The 14,166-nt window shown below is 39.2% G+C and overlaps 1 non-coding gene across 1 annotated transcript; it reads left to right on the top strand.

Moving 5' to 3' along the window:
* Positions 1 to 13,048: 13,048 nt before the first annotated feature.
* On the top strand, positions 13,049 to 13,152 carry LOC130958761 (small nucleolar RNA R71). The gene has a single exon (XR_009077867.1). It is a non-coding gene; the product is annotated as a small nucleolar RNA R71 (small nucleolar RNA).
* Positions 13,153 to 14,166: the final 1,014 nt, after the last annotated feature.

Raw genomic sequence — 14,166 nt, 5'->3', positions numbered from 1 at the left:
AATCACTTTTGATCCTACTAAATAGGATCTGAACTTGTCAATGGCGTAAACCACTGCAAGTAGCTCTTTTTCTGTGGTTGTGTAATTCTTCTGTGTGTCATTTAGAACACGACTGGCATAGTAAATGATGTGCAGAAGCTTGTCATGCCTTTGTCCCAACACTGAACCAATGGCATGGTCACTGGCATCACACATCAGTTCAAAAGGTGATGTCCAGTCTGGTGCAGAGATGATTGGTGCTGTGACCAGCTTAGCTTTCAGAGTCTCAAACGCCTGCAGACACTCCTTATCAAAGATAAATAGCGTGTCAGCAGCTAGCAAATTACTTAGAGGTTTGGCGATTTTTGAAAAATCCTTTATACACCTCCTATAAAATCCTGCATGCCCCAGAAAGCTTCTGATTGCCTTAACATTGGCAGGTGGTGGTAATTTTTCAATTACTTCTACCTTAGCTTGATCCACCTCTATTCCCTTGTTCGAAATTTTGTGCCCAAGGACAATTCCTTTAGTCACCATAAAGTGACATTTCTCCCAGTTTAAAACTAGGTTAGTCTCTTGGCACCTCTTTAGAACAAGTGCTAGATGGTCAAGACAGGAGCTGAATGAGTCTCCAAATACTGAAAAGTCATCTATGAAGACTTCCAGAAATTTTTCCACCATATCAGAGAAAATTGAGAGCATGCACCTTTGAAAGGTTGCAGGTGCATTGCATAGGCCAAATGGCATCCTTTTGTATGCAAATACTCCAGATGGACATGTGAATGCTATTTTCTCTTGATCTTGGGGATCTACTGTAATTTGATTATAACCTGAATATCCATCCAGGAAGCAGTAGTATTCATGACCTGCTAGTCTTTCTAGCATCTGGTCTATGAATGGTAAAGGAAAATGATCCTTTCTGGTAGCTGTATTGAGCCTTTTGTAATCAATACACATACGGCACCCTGTAACTGTTCTTGTAGGAACCAGTTCATTTTTTTCATTATGGACCACTATCATGCCGCCTTTCTTAGGGATGACTTGGACAAGGCTTACCCAGGGGCTATCAGAAATGGGATAAATAATCCCAGCCTTTAGTAATTTAGTGACCTCCTTTTGCACCACCTCCTTCATGGCTGGATTCAGCCGCCTTTGTGGTTGAACCACTGGCTTAGCGTCACCCTCCAATAAATTCTTGTGCATGCATCTAGCTAGGCTAATGCCCTTAAGATCACTGATGGACCACCCAAGAGCTGTCTTGTGTGTCTTTAGCACTTGAATTAGTGCTTTCTCTTCCTGTGGCTCTAAGGTAGAGCTTATGATTACAGGAAAGGTATCACCTTCTCCCAGAAATGCATATTTCAGGGATGATAGTAATGGTTTGAGCTCGGGTTTAGGAGGTTTCTTCTCTTCCTGAGGGATTTTCAGAGGTTCTATTATTCTCTCTGATTCCTCCAGATCAGCCTGAACATCTTTAAAGATATCCTCCAGCTCTGATTCGAGACTCTCAGCCATATTACCAGAGAGTCAATAATATCAACGCTCATGCAGTCATTTTGGGTGTCTGGATACTGCATGGCTTTGACAACATTCAACTTGAACTCATCCTCATTGACTCTTAGGGTTACTTCCCCTTTTTGAACATCAATGAGGGTTTGGCCAGTTGCTAGGAAAGTTCTTCCCAGAATGAAAGTTGCACTCTTATGCTCCTCCATTTCCAGCACCACAAAGTCAGTGGGAAAGGAAAATGGCCTAACCTTGACAATCATGTCTTCAATCACGCCTGATGGGTATTTAATGGAGCCATCAGCAAGTTGGAGACATATCCGGGTTGGTTTAAATTCATCAGTCAACCCAAGATTTTTGATAGTAGCTGCAGGTATTAGGTTAATACTTGCCCCAAGATCACATAGAGCTTGCTTGGTACAAGTACCTTCTAATGTGCATGGTATCATAAAGCTTCCCAGATCTTTAAGCTTCTCAGGTAAGCTTTTCAAAATGACTGCACTGTATTCTTCAGTGAGGTAAACTTTTTCAGTTTCCCTCCAATCCTTCTTATGACTTAAGATCTCTTTCATGAACTTAGCATAAGAGGGTATTTGCTTAAGTGCCTCTGCAAACGGAATCTTTATTTCAAAAGTCCTGAGATAGTCTGCAAAGCGGGCAAATTGCTTATCCTGTTCCGCTTGGCGGAGTTTCTGAGGATAAGACATTTTGGCTTTGTATTCCTCAACCTTAGTTGCTGCAGATTTATTGCTTACAGATGTGGGTTGAAAAGCCTTTTTAGATGGGTTATTATCAGCACTTGTATGTGTCTGATCCCCCACTGGCATTTGAATGCCAAGGGTGGAAGCTGGAGTGGCGTTAGACGCCAACTCCTTACTTGTTTCTGGCGTCTGAACGCCAGAACTGTGCTCCCTTTGGGCGTTCAACGCCAAATCATTGCTTGTTTCTGGCGTTGAACGCCAGGACTGAGCATGGTTTGGGCGTTCAACGCCAGCTTTCCACCCATTCTCTGGCATTTGAGCACCAGAATTATTCCTCTCTGGGCTCTTACTGTCCTCAGAGGGATTTTGGGTAGTTTGCTCATTTCTTGGCTTCCTGCTGTCTTGAAGTGAGGTATTTAATGTTTTTCCACTTCTTAATTGAACTGCTTGGCACTCTTCTGTTATTTGTTTTGATAATTGCTGTTCTGTTTGCTTCAATTGCACTTCCATATTCATATTAGCCATTCTTGTTTCTTGTAATATCTCTTTGAATTCGGCTAACTGTTTTGTTAGAAAATCTAATTGCTGATTGAATTCTGTAACTTGTTCTGTAGGACTCATTTCAGCAGTTACTGTTTTAGCCTCTTCTTTCATGGAAGGTTCACTGCTTAGGTACAGATGCTGATTTCTAGCAACTGTATCAATGAGCTCTTGAGCTTCTTCTATTGTCTTTCTCATGTGTATAGATCCACCAGCTGAGTGGTCTAGAGAAATCTGAGCTCTTTCTGTAAGCCCATAGTAGAAGATGTCTAACTGCACCTACTCTGAAAACATTTCAGAGGGGCATTTTCTTAGCATCTCTCTGTATCTCTCCCAGGCATCATAAAGGGATTCATTATCTCCTTGTTTGAAGCCTTGGATGCTTAGCCTTAGCTGTGTCATTTGTTTTGGAGGAAAATAGTGATTTAGGAATTTTTCTGACAGCTGTTTCCATGTCCTTATGCTGTTCTTAGGTTGGTTATTTAACCACCTCTTAGCTTGGTCCTTTACAGCAAATGGAAACAGTAATAATCTGTAGACATCCTGATCTACTTCCTTATCATGTACCATGTCAGCAATTTGTAAAAATTGTGCCAGAAACTCTGTAGGTTCTTCCTGTGGAAGACCGGAATACTGGCAACTTTGCTGCACCATGATGATGAGCTGAGGATTCAACTCAAAATTACTGACTCCGATGGAGGGTATACAGATACTACTCCCATATGAAGCAGTAGTGGGGTTAGCATATGACCCCAGAGTCCTTCTGGACTGTTCATTTCCACTTAGTTCCATGATGGAGCAAGAGAGATGATATGGATGTAAATATTATTTGTTTTATTATATATAAAAATTTATTTTCGAAATAATAAAATAAAATAAAATAAGATAAAATAAAAATGAAATTAAAATAAAAATAAGAAAAAATTTGAAAATGTTTTGTGAAGATTTTCAAAAAAAATTAAGGAGAGAGAAAGTGGTTAGCATATTTTTGAAAAAGATAATAAAATATTATTATTATATATTTTTTTAAAAATCTTAGAAGGATAAGATTTGAAAAATTTTGAAATTGAAATTTGAATTTTTATAAAAAAATTTCGAAAAAGTAGCTTAAAAATAGTTAGAAAAGATATTTTTTTGAATTTTGAATTTTATGATTAAAGAGAAAAACACACAAAAGACACAAGACTTAAAATTTTTTAGATCTAATGCTCCTTGTTTTCGAAAATTTTGGAAGGAAAACACCAAGGAACACCAAACTTAAAAATTTTAAGATCAAAACATAAAGAAGACTCAAGAACACTTTGAAGATTCACAAGAACAACAAGAACAAAAGAAAGAACACCAAACTTAAAATTTTTAGAAAACTTCAATAAAATTTTCGAAAATTATAAAAAAGATTAACAAGAAAACACCAAACTTAAAGTTTGGCACAAGAATTAATCAAAGAAAAATTATTTTTGAAAAAGTTTTAAAAAGAAGATACCCAATTGCCAAGAACATAAGCCAACGCTCTAGCCAACTGAGCTATAAATGTAACGTGTTTTAAAGATGTATTATTTTATAGATAAAAATAATTTTTTTTGAAAACTAATGTTTTGAAAAAGCACAAGAAAAACAAGAAAAGACACAGAACAAGACAAACCAAAGATCAAACAAGAAAAATTGACAAGAACAATTTGAAGACAAAGAACACTAATTCGAAAATTTAAAAGGATAATATAAATATGCAATTGACACCAAAGTTAGAACAAGACACTAATTCATGAAAAATTAAAAATTAATAAGGACAAGTAATATTTTCAAAAAATTTTGAAGAGAAATTAAAGGACCCAAATTTAATGACTCTATAGCATCAATACTATATTCCCAATCTAAGCAACAAAATAAACCTTTAGTTGTTCAAACTCAAGCAATCCCCGGCAACGGTGCCAAAAACTTGGTGCACGAAATTGCAATCTCACTTTTGCAATCTGCACAACTAACCAGCAAGTGCATTGGGTCGTCCAAGTAATACCTTACGTGAGTAAGGGTCGAATCCCACGGAGATTGTTGGTTTGAAGCAAGCTATGTTTATTTTATTATTCTTAGTCAGGAGATCAATTATAATTATCAGTTTGAATTACTAAAAAAAAATAAAAGAGCGTGAAATAATTACTTGTTATGCAATAATGGAGAATATGTTGGAGTTTTGGAGATGCTTTGTCTTCTGAATTCCTGTAATATAATATTCAACTCATGCAAAAGTGCAAAGTTCCTTCCATGGTAAGCTCTATTTAGGGTGTCACCGTTGTCAAGGGCTACTTCCCATCCTCTCAGTGAAAATGGTCCAAATGCTCTGTCACAGCACGGCTAATCAGCGGTTGGTTCTCGATCATGTCGGAATAAAATCCATTGATTCTTTTGCGTTTGTCATCACACCCAACTGATAAACCACTATTTTATGGTTTATATTGTGTTTAATTGTGTGGTTTTATCATGATCCTTACCCACTTATTCATTAATTTAGCATGCATTTATATTTCCTTCCTGAGATTATTACATGATTGAAAACTGCTTCCTAGAGATTTTTAATCATGCATTTTAATTCTCCTTTATTCCATTCGATGCCGTAATCTGTGTGTTAAGTGTTTCAGGCTTTATAGGGCATGAATGAGTTGGAGATTGGAAAGGAAGCTAGCAAAAATGGAAGGAACACGAGAAATTGAGGAGAAAACCAGCGAGAAGTGACGCGGCCGCATGGCTCACGCGTTCGCGCGAAAGAGGGGAAATTGCAGTGACGTGGTTGCATGGCTCACGCGACCGCGCGGAATGGAAAAGCACAAGTGACGCGGAAGCGTGGACGACGCGAACGCGTGGCAAGGAAAAACGCGAATGACGCGTCTGCATGGATGACACGATCGCATGACGTGCGCGATCTGCATAATCTGCAGAATTCACTGGGGGCAATTTTGGATCCTATTTTGACCCAGTTTTCGGCCCAGAACAGCAGATTAGAGCCAGAGAACATGCAGAAATCGAAGACAACAATTCATTCTAGACAGTTTTAGTTTTTTGATCGAGTTTTTACTCCTCCTCTAGGTTTTTCTCTCTACACGTTGATAGTTCTTAGGATTTTATTTTTCTACCACTTTTTGCGTTGGGATACAGAGAAGAGTTATTACCTCATCAAGACTTCGTCATTCCAGTTCGTTTTCTTTACGTGGCTTTACTCTTCCATGTCCTTTGCTTTGCTTAATTTTACCATTGGAATATTTTTTGGATTATTTAATGCAAGGATTACTTTTATTTTTAATTGATTATTTTGATTTTTATTTACAATGTCTTTCTTCAATTCCCTTTCATATGTTATGAATTTTACATTCACAATGAGCGAGTAGTCCCCTAACTTGATGGGGAGTTGATTGAAGGGAACCCTTGAGTTGGAAGGCTTAAAAGAAAGATTGTAATTGGGTTTATTGTTGGATTGCCCTCTAGTCACTAACACCAATCCCTTTTAATTAAGTGGGTTGTAACTTGTGAATGGACGTAGCACTCAAACTTGTTAGACTTTCTCTTACCTAGTAAGAGATAACTAAACGGGATAACCTTTAATTATCAATTAATCTAGAGAGTAATTCAACAATAATGGGGCTTCCAACTAATCAACTCCAAGTCAAGGCTTTTATTTACATTATTCAAATTCTCCAATTTAATTTCCTGTTTACTCAACTCAAACCTTTTTGAAAACATCTGATTAATAAAATAGCACACTTTTTTGCAACTCGTTGGGAGACGACCTGGGATTCATACTCCCAGTATTTTAATTTCAAATTTCTGTGACACCTTTCTAAATTGATAAGTGGATTTCTGGCGAGTTAAGAACTATACTTGCAATGTATATATTTTAATAATTTTTAATTCGCCAATTTCTGCTCACATCAATTTTTGGCGCCGTTGCCGGGGAGTTGCAATAGAGTGCTAAAGTTATTAATTAGAATTTGTTTATTTGCATTTTATTTTATTTTTGTCACTATGAGCTGTACGTTTCTTTCGTTAAATGACGCGTTCACTTCCTGATCCAAGCTTGCCAGTATTTGACCCGGAAATTGAAAGAACTCTTTCACGTATAAGGCAAGCTAGGCGTCGGCGACTCCTCTTTGAGGATGAACCTGAACTGTCATCTAAAGAAGAAACAAGCTCCCTCTCTACTGATCCAGTTCATTTACGTGCAAGTGACATGGCAGTGCCCAGAAGAGTCACTATCTAGGAGGAAGGAGCCCCTGATTTTACGCTCCAACCATTCCAGGCACACCACCCAACAGTAGCTGTAGATTTTGAAATAAAGTCTTCACTACTCAACTTGATGCCCAATTTTCATGGCTTACCTGCTCAAGAGCCTATCAAGCATCTTAGGGATTTCCAGACTGCTTGTTTTACTGTTAAGCGTGATGGCACTGATGAAATCTCCATTTTGTTGAAAGCCTTCCCATTTTCTTTGGAGGGAAAGGCAAGAGAGTGGTACTACACTCAACCCGTAACAACTGTTTCCAACTAGGATACACTCAGGAGAGAGTTTCTGGATAAATTCTTTCCAGCTGAAGTTGCCAATAAGCTGAGGAAGGACATGTCTATGATCGTTCAGGATGAATCTAAGACCCTCTATGAATACTTGGAACGCTTTAATAATCTTCGAGACGCATGCCCCATCATATGATCAACAAGATAGTGTTGCTCGGTTACTTTACACAGGGTTTGAAATCTCAAGATAGGACCACAATGGAAGGTGCTAGCAATGGTTCTATGAAAAAGTACAAGACTACGGAAGAAGCATGGCAATTGATCAGCGACTTAGCTGACTCTACTAGGAATTATAGGTAGAGACAAAGTCGGTCAAGAGCTGTTTGGTGCGCGGAATTGTGATCATCAATGGCGCCATCAACATGGTACGCTTAATTGCAATCTCAACTCTTTTCACAACTTCGCACAACTAACCAGCAAGTGCACTGGGTCGTCCAAGTAATAAACCTTACGCGAGTAAGGGTCGATCCCACGGAGATTGTTGGTATGAAGCAAGCTGTGGTCATCTTGTAAATCTCAGTCAGGCGGATTCAAATGGTTATAGAGGATTAATGATTAAAAGATAAATAAGACATAAAATAAAGATAAAGATACTTATGTAATTCATTGGTGAGAATTTCAGATAAGCGTATGGAGATGCTTTATCCCTTTCGTCTCTCTGCTTTCCTACTGTCTTCATCCAATCCTTCTTACTCCTTTCCATGGCAAGCTGTATGTTGGGCATCACTGTTGTCAATGGCTACAGTCCCGTCCTCTCAGTGAAAATGTTCAACGCGCTCTGTCACAGCACGGCTATTCAGCTGTCGGTTCTCGATCATGTCGGAATAGAATCCAGTGATTCTTTTGCGTCTATCACTAACGCCCCACAATCGCGAGTTTGAAGCTCGTCACAGTCATTCAATCCTTGAATCCTACTTAGAATACCACAGACAAGGTTTAGACCTTCCGGATTCTCTTGAATGCCGCCATCAATTCTAGCTTATACCACGAAGATTCTGATTAAGGAATCCAAGAGATAAACATTCAAGCCTTGTTTGCTTGTAGAACGGAAGTGGTTGTCAGACACGCGTTCATAAGTGAGAATGATGATGAGCGTCACATAATCATCACATTCATCATGTTCTTGGGTGCGAATGAATATCTTAGAACAAGAATAAGCTGAATTGAATAGAAGAACAATAGTAAATGCATTAATACTCGCGGTACAGCAGAGCTCCACACCTTAATCTATGGTGTGTAGAAACTCCACCGTTGAAAATACATAAGAACAAGGTCTAGGCATGGCCGTGAGGCTAGCCCCCTGATCTAAGATAGCATAAGACTGATCAAAGATAAAAATACAATAGCAAAAGGTCCTATTTGTAGAGAACTAGTAGCTTAGGGTTTACAAAGATGAGTAAATGACATAAAAATCCATTTCCGGGCCCACTTGGTGTGTGCTTGGGCTGAGCATTGAAGCTTCCATGTGTAGAGACTTTTCTTGGAGTTAAACGCCAGCTTTTGTGCTAGTTTGGGCGTTTAACTCCAGCTTTGGTGCCAGTTCCGGCGTTAAACACCGGGAATTCTTGAGCTGATTTGGAACGCCAGTTTGGGCCATCAAATCTCGGGCAAAGTATGGACTATTATATATTGCTGGAAAGCCCATGATGTCTACTTTAGCTCTAGAAAATCCACTTCGAGTGCAGAGAGGTCAGAATCCAACAGCATCTGCAGTCCTTTTCAGCCTCTGAATTAGATTTTTGCTCAGGTCCCTTAATTTCAGCCAGAAAATACCTGAAATCACAGAAAAACACACAAACTCATAGTAATGTCCAGAAAAGTGAATTTTTAAATAAAAACTAATAAAAATATAATAAAAACTAACTAAAACATACTAAAAATATACTAAAAATAATGCCAAAAAGCGTATAAATTATCCGCTCATCACAACACCAAACTTAAATTGTTGCTTGTCCCCAAGCAACTGAAAATCAAATAGGATAAAAAGAAGAGAATATACTATGGACTCCAAAATATCAATGAAACTTAGCTCCAATCAGATGAGCGGGACTAGTAGCTTTTTGCCTCTGAACAGTTTTGGCATCTCACTTTTCTCCTTTGAAGTTCAGAATGATTGGCTTCTATAGGAACTCAGAATCCAGATAGTGTTATTGATTCTCCTAGTTAAGTATGTTGATTCTTGAACACAGCTACTTTATGAGTCTTGGCCGTGGCCCAAAGCACTCTGTTTTCCAGTATTACCACCGGATACATACATGCCACAGACACATAACTGGGTGAACCTTTTCAGATTGTGACTCAGCTTTGCTAGAGTCCCCAATTAGAGGTGTCCAGGGTTCTTAAGCACACTCTTTTTGCCTTGGATCACGACTTTAACCGCTCAGTCTCAAGTTTTCACTTGACACCTTCACGCCACAAGCACATGGTTAGGGACAGCTTGGTTTAGCCGCTTAGGCCAGGATATTATTCCTGTAGGCCCTCCTATCCACTGGTGCTCAAAGCCTTGGATCCTTTTTATTACCCTTGCCTTTTGGTTTAAAGGGCTATTGGCTTTTTCTGCTAGCTTTTTTTTTTTGAATTCACTGCTTTTTCTTGCTTCAAGAATAATTTTTATGATTTTTCAGATCCTCAGTAACATGTCTCCTTTTTAATCATTCTTTCAAGAGCCAACAATTTTAACATTCATGAAAAATAAATTCAAAAGACATATGCACTGTTCAAGCATACATTCAGAAAACAAAAAGTATTGCCACCACATTAAATAACTAAACCAGTTTCAAGGATGAATTCGAAATCATGTACTTCTTGTTCTTTTGTAATTAAAACATTTTTCATTTAAGAAAGGTGATGGATTCATAGGACATTCATAACTTTAAGGCATAGACACTAAGACACTAATGATCATAAGACACAAACATAGATAAATATAAGCATAAAAATTCGAAAAAACAGAGAAATAAAGAACAAGGAGATTAAAGAACGGGTCCACCTTAGTGATGACGGCTTGTTCTTCCTCTTGAAGATCTTATGGAGTGCTTGAGCTCCTCAATGTCTCTTTCTTGTCTTTGTTGCTCCTCCCTCATGACTCTTTGGTCTTCTCTAATTTCATGGAGGAGGTTGGAATGTTCTTGGTGCTCCACCCTTAGTTGTCCCATCTTGGAACTTAACTCTCCTAGGGAGGTGTTGATTTGCTCCCAATAATTTTGTGGAGGAAAGCGCATCCCTTGAGGTATCTCAGGGATTTCATGATGAGGAGTTTTCTCATGCTCATGTCCATGAGTGGGATCTCTTGTTTGCTCCATCCTTTTCTTAGTGGTATCCATGAGGCCTTGGTCCAACCTTTGATCAAAGTTGACCCTTTTTGAGTTTGAAAGGGACCTCGGGGATCACCTTCTTCTTGGCCACAACTTTATAGAAGTGGTCTTGATGCACCCTTGAGATGAATCTCTCCATCTCCCATGACTCGGAGGTGGAAGCTTTTGCCTTCCCTTTCCTCTTTCTAGAGGTTTCTCCGGCCTTAGGTGCCATAAATGGTTATGGAAAAACAAAAAGCAACGCTTTTACCACACCAAACTTAGAAGGTTTACTCGTCCTCGAGCAAAAGAAGAAAAAAGAGAGTAGAAGAAGAAGAAATAGAGGAGATGGAGGGGGCTTTGTGGTTCGGCCAAGGGGGAGAAGTAGTGTTTAGGTTGTGTGAAAATGAGGGGGTGAAGAGGGGTTTATATAGGAGTGGATGTGAGTGGTGAAAAAAATGGTGGGATTTGATAGGTGAGGGATTTTTTTTTGGGAAGAGGTATTGAGGTGATTGGTGAATGGGTGAAGAAGAGAGAGAGTGGTGGGGTAGGTGGGGATCCTGTGGGGTCCACAGATCCTGAGGTGTCAATGATAGCTCATCTCTGCACCAAGTGGCGTGTAAAATGCCTTTTCTACCAATCCTGGCGTTAAACGCCAGGCTGCTGCCCTTTTCTGGCGTTAAACGCCAATCTGGTGCCCCTTTCTGGCGTTAAACGCCAGTCTGGTGCCCCTTTCTGGCGTTAAACGCCCAGAATGGTGCCAGACTGGGCGTTAAACGCCCATTTGCTGCCCTTATGGGCGTTTAAACGCCAGCAAGCTTTTCCTCCAGGGTGTGCTGTTTTTTTCTTTCTATTTTTCATTCTGTTTTTACTTTTTCAATTGTTTTTGTGACTTCACATGATCATCAACCTATAGAAAACATAAAATAACAATGGAAAATAGATAAATATAACATTGGGTTGCCTCCCAACAAGCGCTTCTTTAATGTCAGTAGCTTGACAGTGGGCCCTCATGAAGCCTCACAGATGTTCAGAGCAATGCTGGAACCTCCCAACACCAAACTTAGAGTTTGATTGTGGGGGTTCAACACCAAACTTAGAATTTGGTTGTGGCCTCCCAACACCAAACTTAGAGTTTGACTGTGTGGGCTCAGTTTGACTCTGTTTTGAGGGAAGCTCTTCATGCTTCCTCTCCATGGTTACAGAGGGGTATCCTTGAGCCTCAAACACAAAGAATTCTTCATTCACTTGAATGATCAATTCTCCTCTGTCAACATTAATCACAGCCTTTGCTGTGGCTAGGAAGGGTCTGCCAAGGATGATGGATTTATCCATGCACTTTCTAGTCTCTAGGACTATGAAATCAGCAGGGATGTAATGGTCTTCAACCTTTACCAGAACATCCTCTACAAGTCCATAAGCTTGTTTTCTTGAATTGTCTGCCATCTCTAGTGAGATTCTTGCAGCTTGCACCTCAAAGATCCCTAGCTTCTCCATTACAGAGAGAGGCATGAGGTTTATGCTTGACCCTAGGTCACACAGAGCCTTCTCAAAGGTCATGGTGCCTATGGTACAAGGTATTGAGAACTTCCTAGGATCCTGTCTCTTTTGAGGTAATCTCTGCCTAGTCAAGTCATCCAGTTCTTTGGTGAGCAAAGGGGGTTCATCCTCCTAAGTCTCATTACCAAATAACTTGTCATTTAGCTTCATGATTGCTCCAAGGTACTTAGAAACTTGCTCTTCAGTGACATCTTCGTCCTCTTCAGAGGAAGAATACTCATTAGAGCTCATGAATGGCAGAAGTAATTCCAATGGAATCTCTATAGTCTCAGTGTGAGCCTCAGATTCCCATGTTTCGTCATTAGGGAACACATTGGAGGCCATTGGACGTCCATTGAGGTCTTCCTCATTGGCGATCACTGCCTCTTCCTCCTCTCCAAATTCGGCCATGTTGATGGTCTTGCACTCTCCTTTTGGATTTTCTTCTGTATTGCTTGGAAGAGTACTAGGAGGGAGTTCAGTAACTTTCTTACTCAGCTGACCCACTTGTGCCTCCAAGTTTCTAATGGAAGACCTTGTTTCAGTAATGAAACTTTGAGTGGTTTTGATTAGATGAGAGACTATGGTTGCTAAGTCAGAGTGGCTCTGCTTAGAATTCTCTGTCTGTTGCTGAGAAGATGATGGAAAAGGCTTGCCATTGCCAAACCTATTTTTTCAACCATTATTGTTGTTGAAACCTTGTTGAGGTCTCTTTTGATCCTTCCATGAGAGATTTTGATGATTTCTCCATGATGGATTATAGGTGTTTCTATAGGGTTCTCCCATGTAATTCACCTCTTCCATTGATGGGTTCTCAGGATCATAAGCTTCTTCTTCAGATGAAGAGATCCTCCAGCAGAGCTGTCCAATGACATCTTGGACAGTTCAGATAGACCATCATAGAAGATACCTATGATGCTCCATTCAGAAAGCATGTCAGAAGGACACTTTCTGATCAATTGTTTGTATCTTTCCCAAGCTTCATAGAGGGATTCACCTTCCTTCTGTCTGAAGGTTTGGACTTCCACTCTAAACTTACTCAATTTTTGAGGTGGAAAGAACTTTGCCAAGAAGGTATTGACTAGCTTTTCCCAAGAGTTCAGGCTTTCTTTAGGTTGTGAATCCAACCATATCCTAGCTCTGTCTCTTACAGCAAAAGGGAATAGCATAAGTCTGTAGACCTCAGGGTCAACCCCATTGGTCTTGACAGTGTCACAAATTTGCAAGAATTCAGCTAAAAACTGATGAGGATCTTCAAATGGAAGTCCATGAAACTTGCAATTTTGTTGCATTAGAGTAACTAATTGAGGCTTAAGCTCAAAGTTGTTTGCTCCAATGGCAGGGATAGAGATGCTTCTCCCATAGAAGTTGGGAGTAGGTGCAGTAAAGTCACCCAGCACCTTCCTTGCATTGTTGGAATTGTTGTTGTTTTCAGCTGCCATGTCTTCTTCTTGTTTGAAGATTTCTGTTAGGTCCTCTACAGAGGGTAGTGCTTTAGCTTCTCTTAACTTCCGCTTCAAGGTCCTTTCAGGTTCAGGGTCAGCCTCAACAAGAATGCTTTTGTCTTTGCTCCTGCTCATATGAAAGAGAAGAGAACAAGAAAATATAGAATCCTCTATGTCACAGTATAGAGATTCCTTAAGGTGTCAGAGGAAAAGAAGAATAGAAGGAGGAGGTAGAAGAATTCGAACTTATCAAGAGGGATATAGTTCGAATTGTGCATTGAGGAGGAGTGTTAGTCCATAAATTGAGGGATGTGAGAAGAAGGGAAGAATTTTCGAAAATAAAGTAAAAGATTTTAAAAGAATTTTTGAAAATTGATTGATGATTTTCGAAAAAACCAAGATTGAGAAAGGAATTAAGTGAAATTGAAAAAGATTTTGAAATTAGAAATAAAAAAGATATGATTGAAAAATTAATTTTGAAAAAAAAAATGTGATAAAAAGATATGATTGAAAAGATATAGTTTTAAAAAGATATGATTTGAAAAACAAATTAAAAAGATTTGATTTTTAAAATTAATGACTTGGTTAACACGAAATTTAAAAGAT

The sequence above is a fragment of the Arachis stenosperma genome, chromosome 10, assembly GCF_014773155.1.
Source record: "Arachis stenosperma cultivar V10309 chromosome 10, arast.V10309.gnm1.PFL2, whole genome shotgun sequence".
In the NCBI taxonomy this organism is placed as follows: domain Eukaryota; kingdom Viridiplantae; phylum Streptophyta; class Magnoliopsida; order Fabales; family Fabaceae; genus Arachis; species Arachis stenosperma.
The sequence above is the reverse complement of the archived record's forward strand: the minus strand, read 5'-3'. Positions and strand labels throughout refer to the sequence as shown.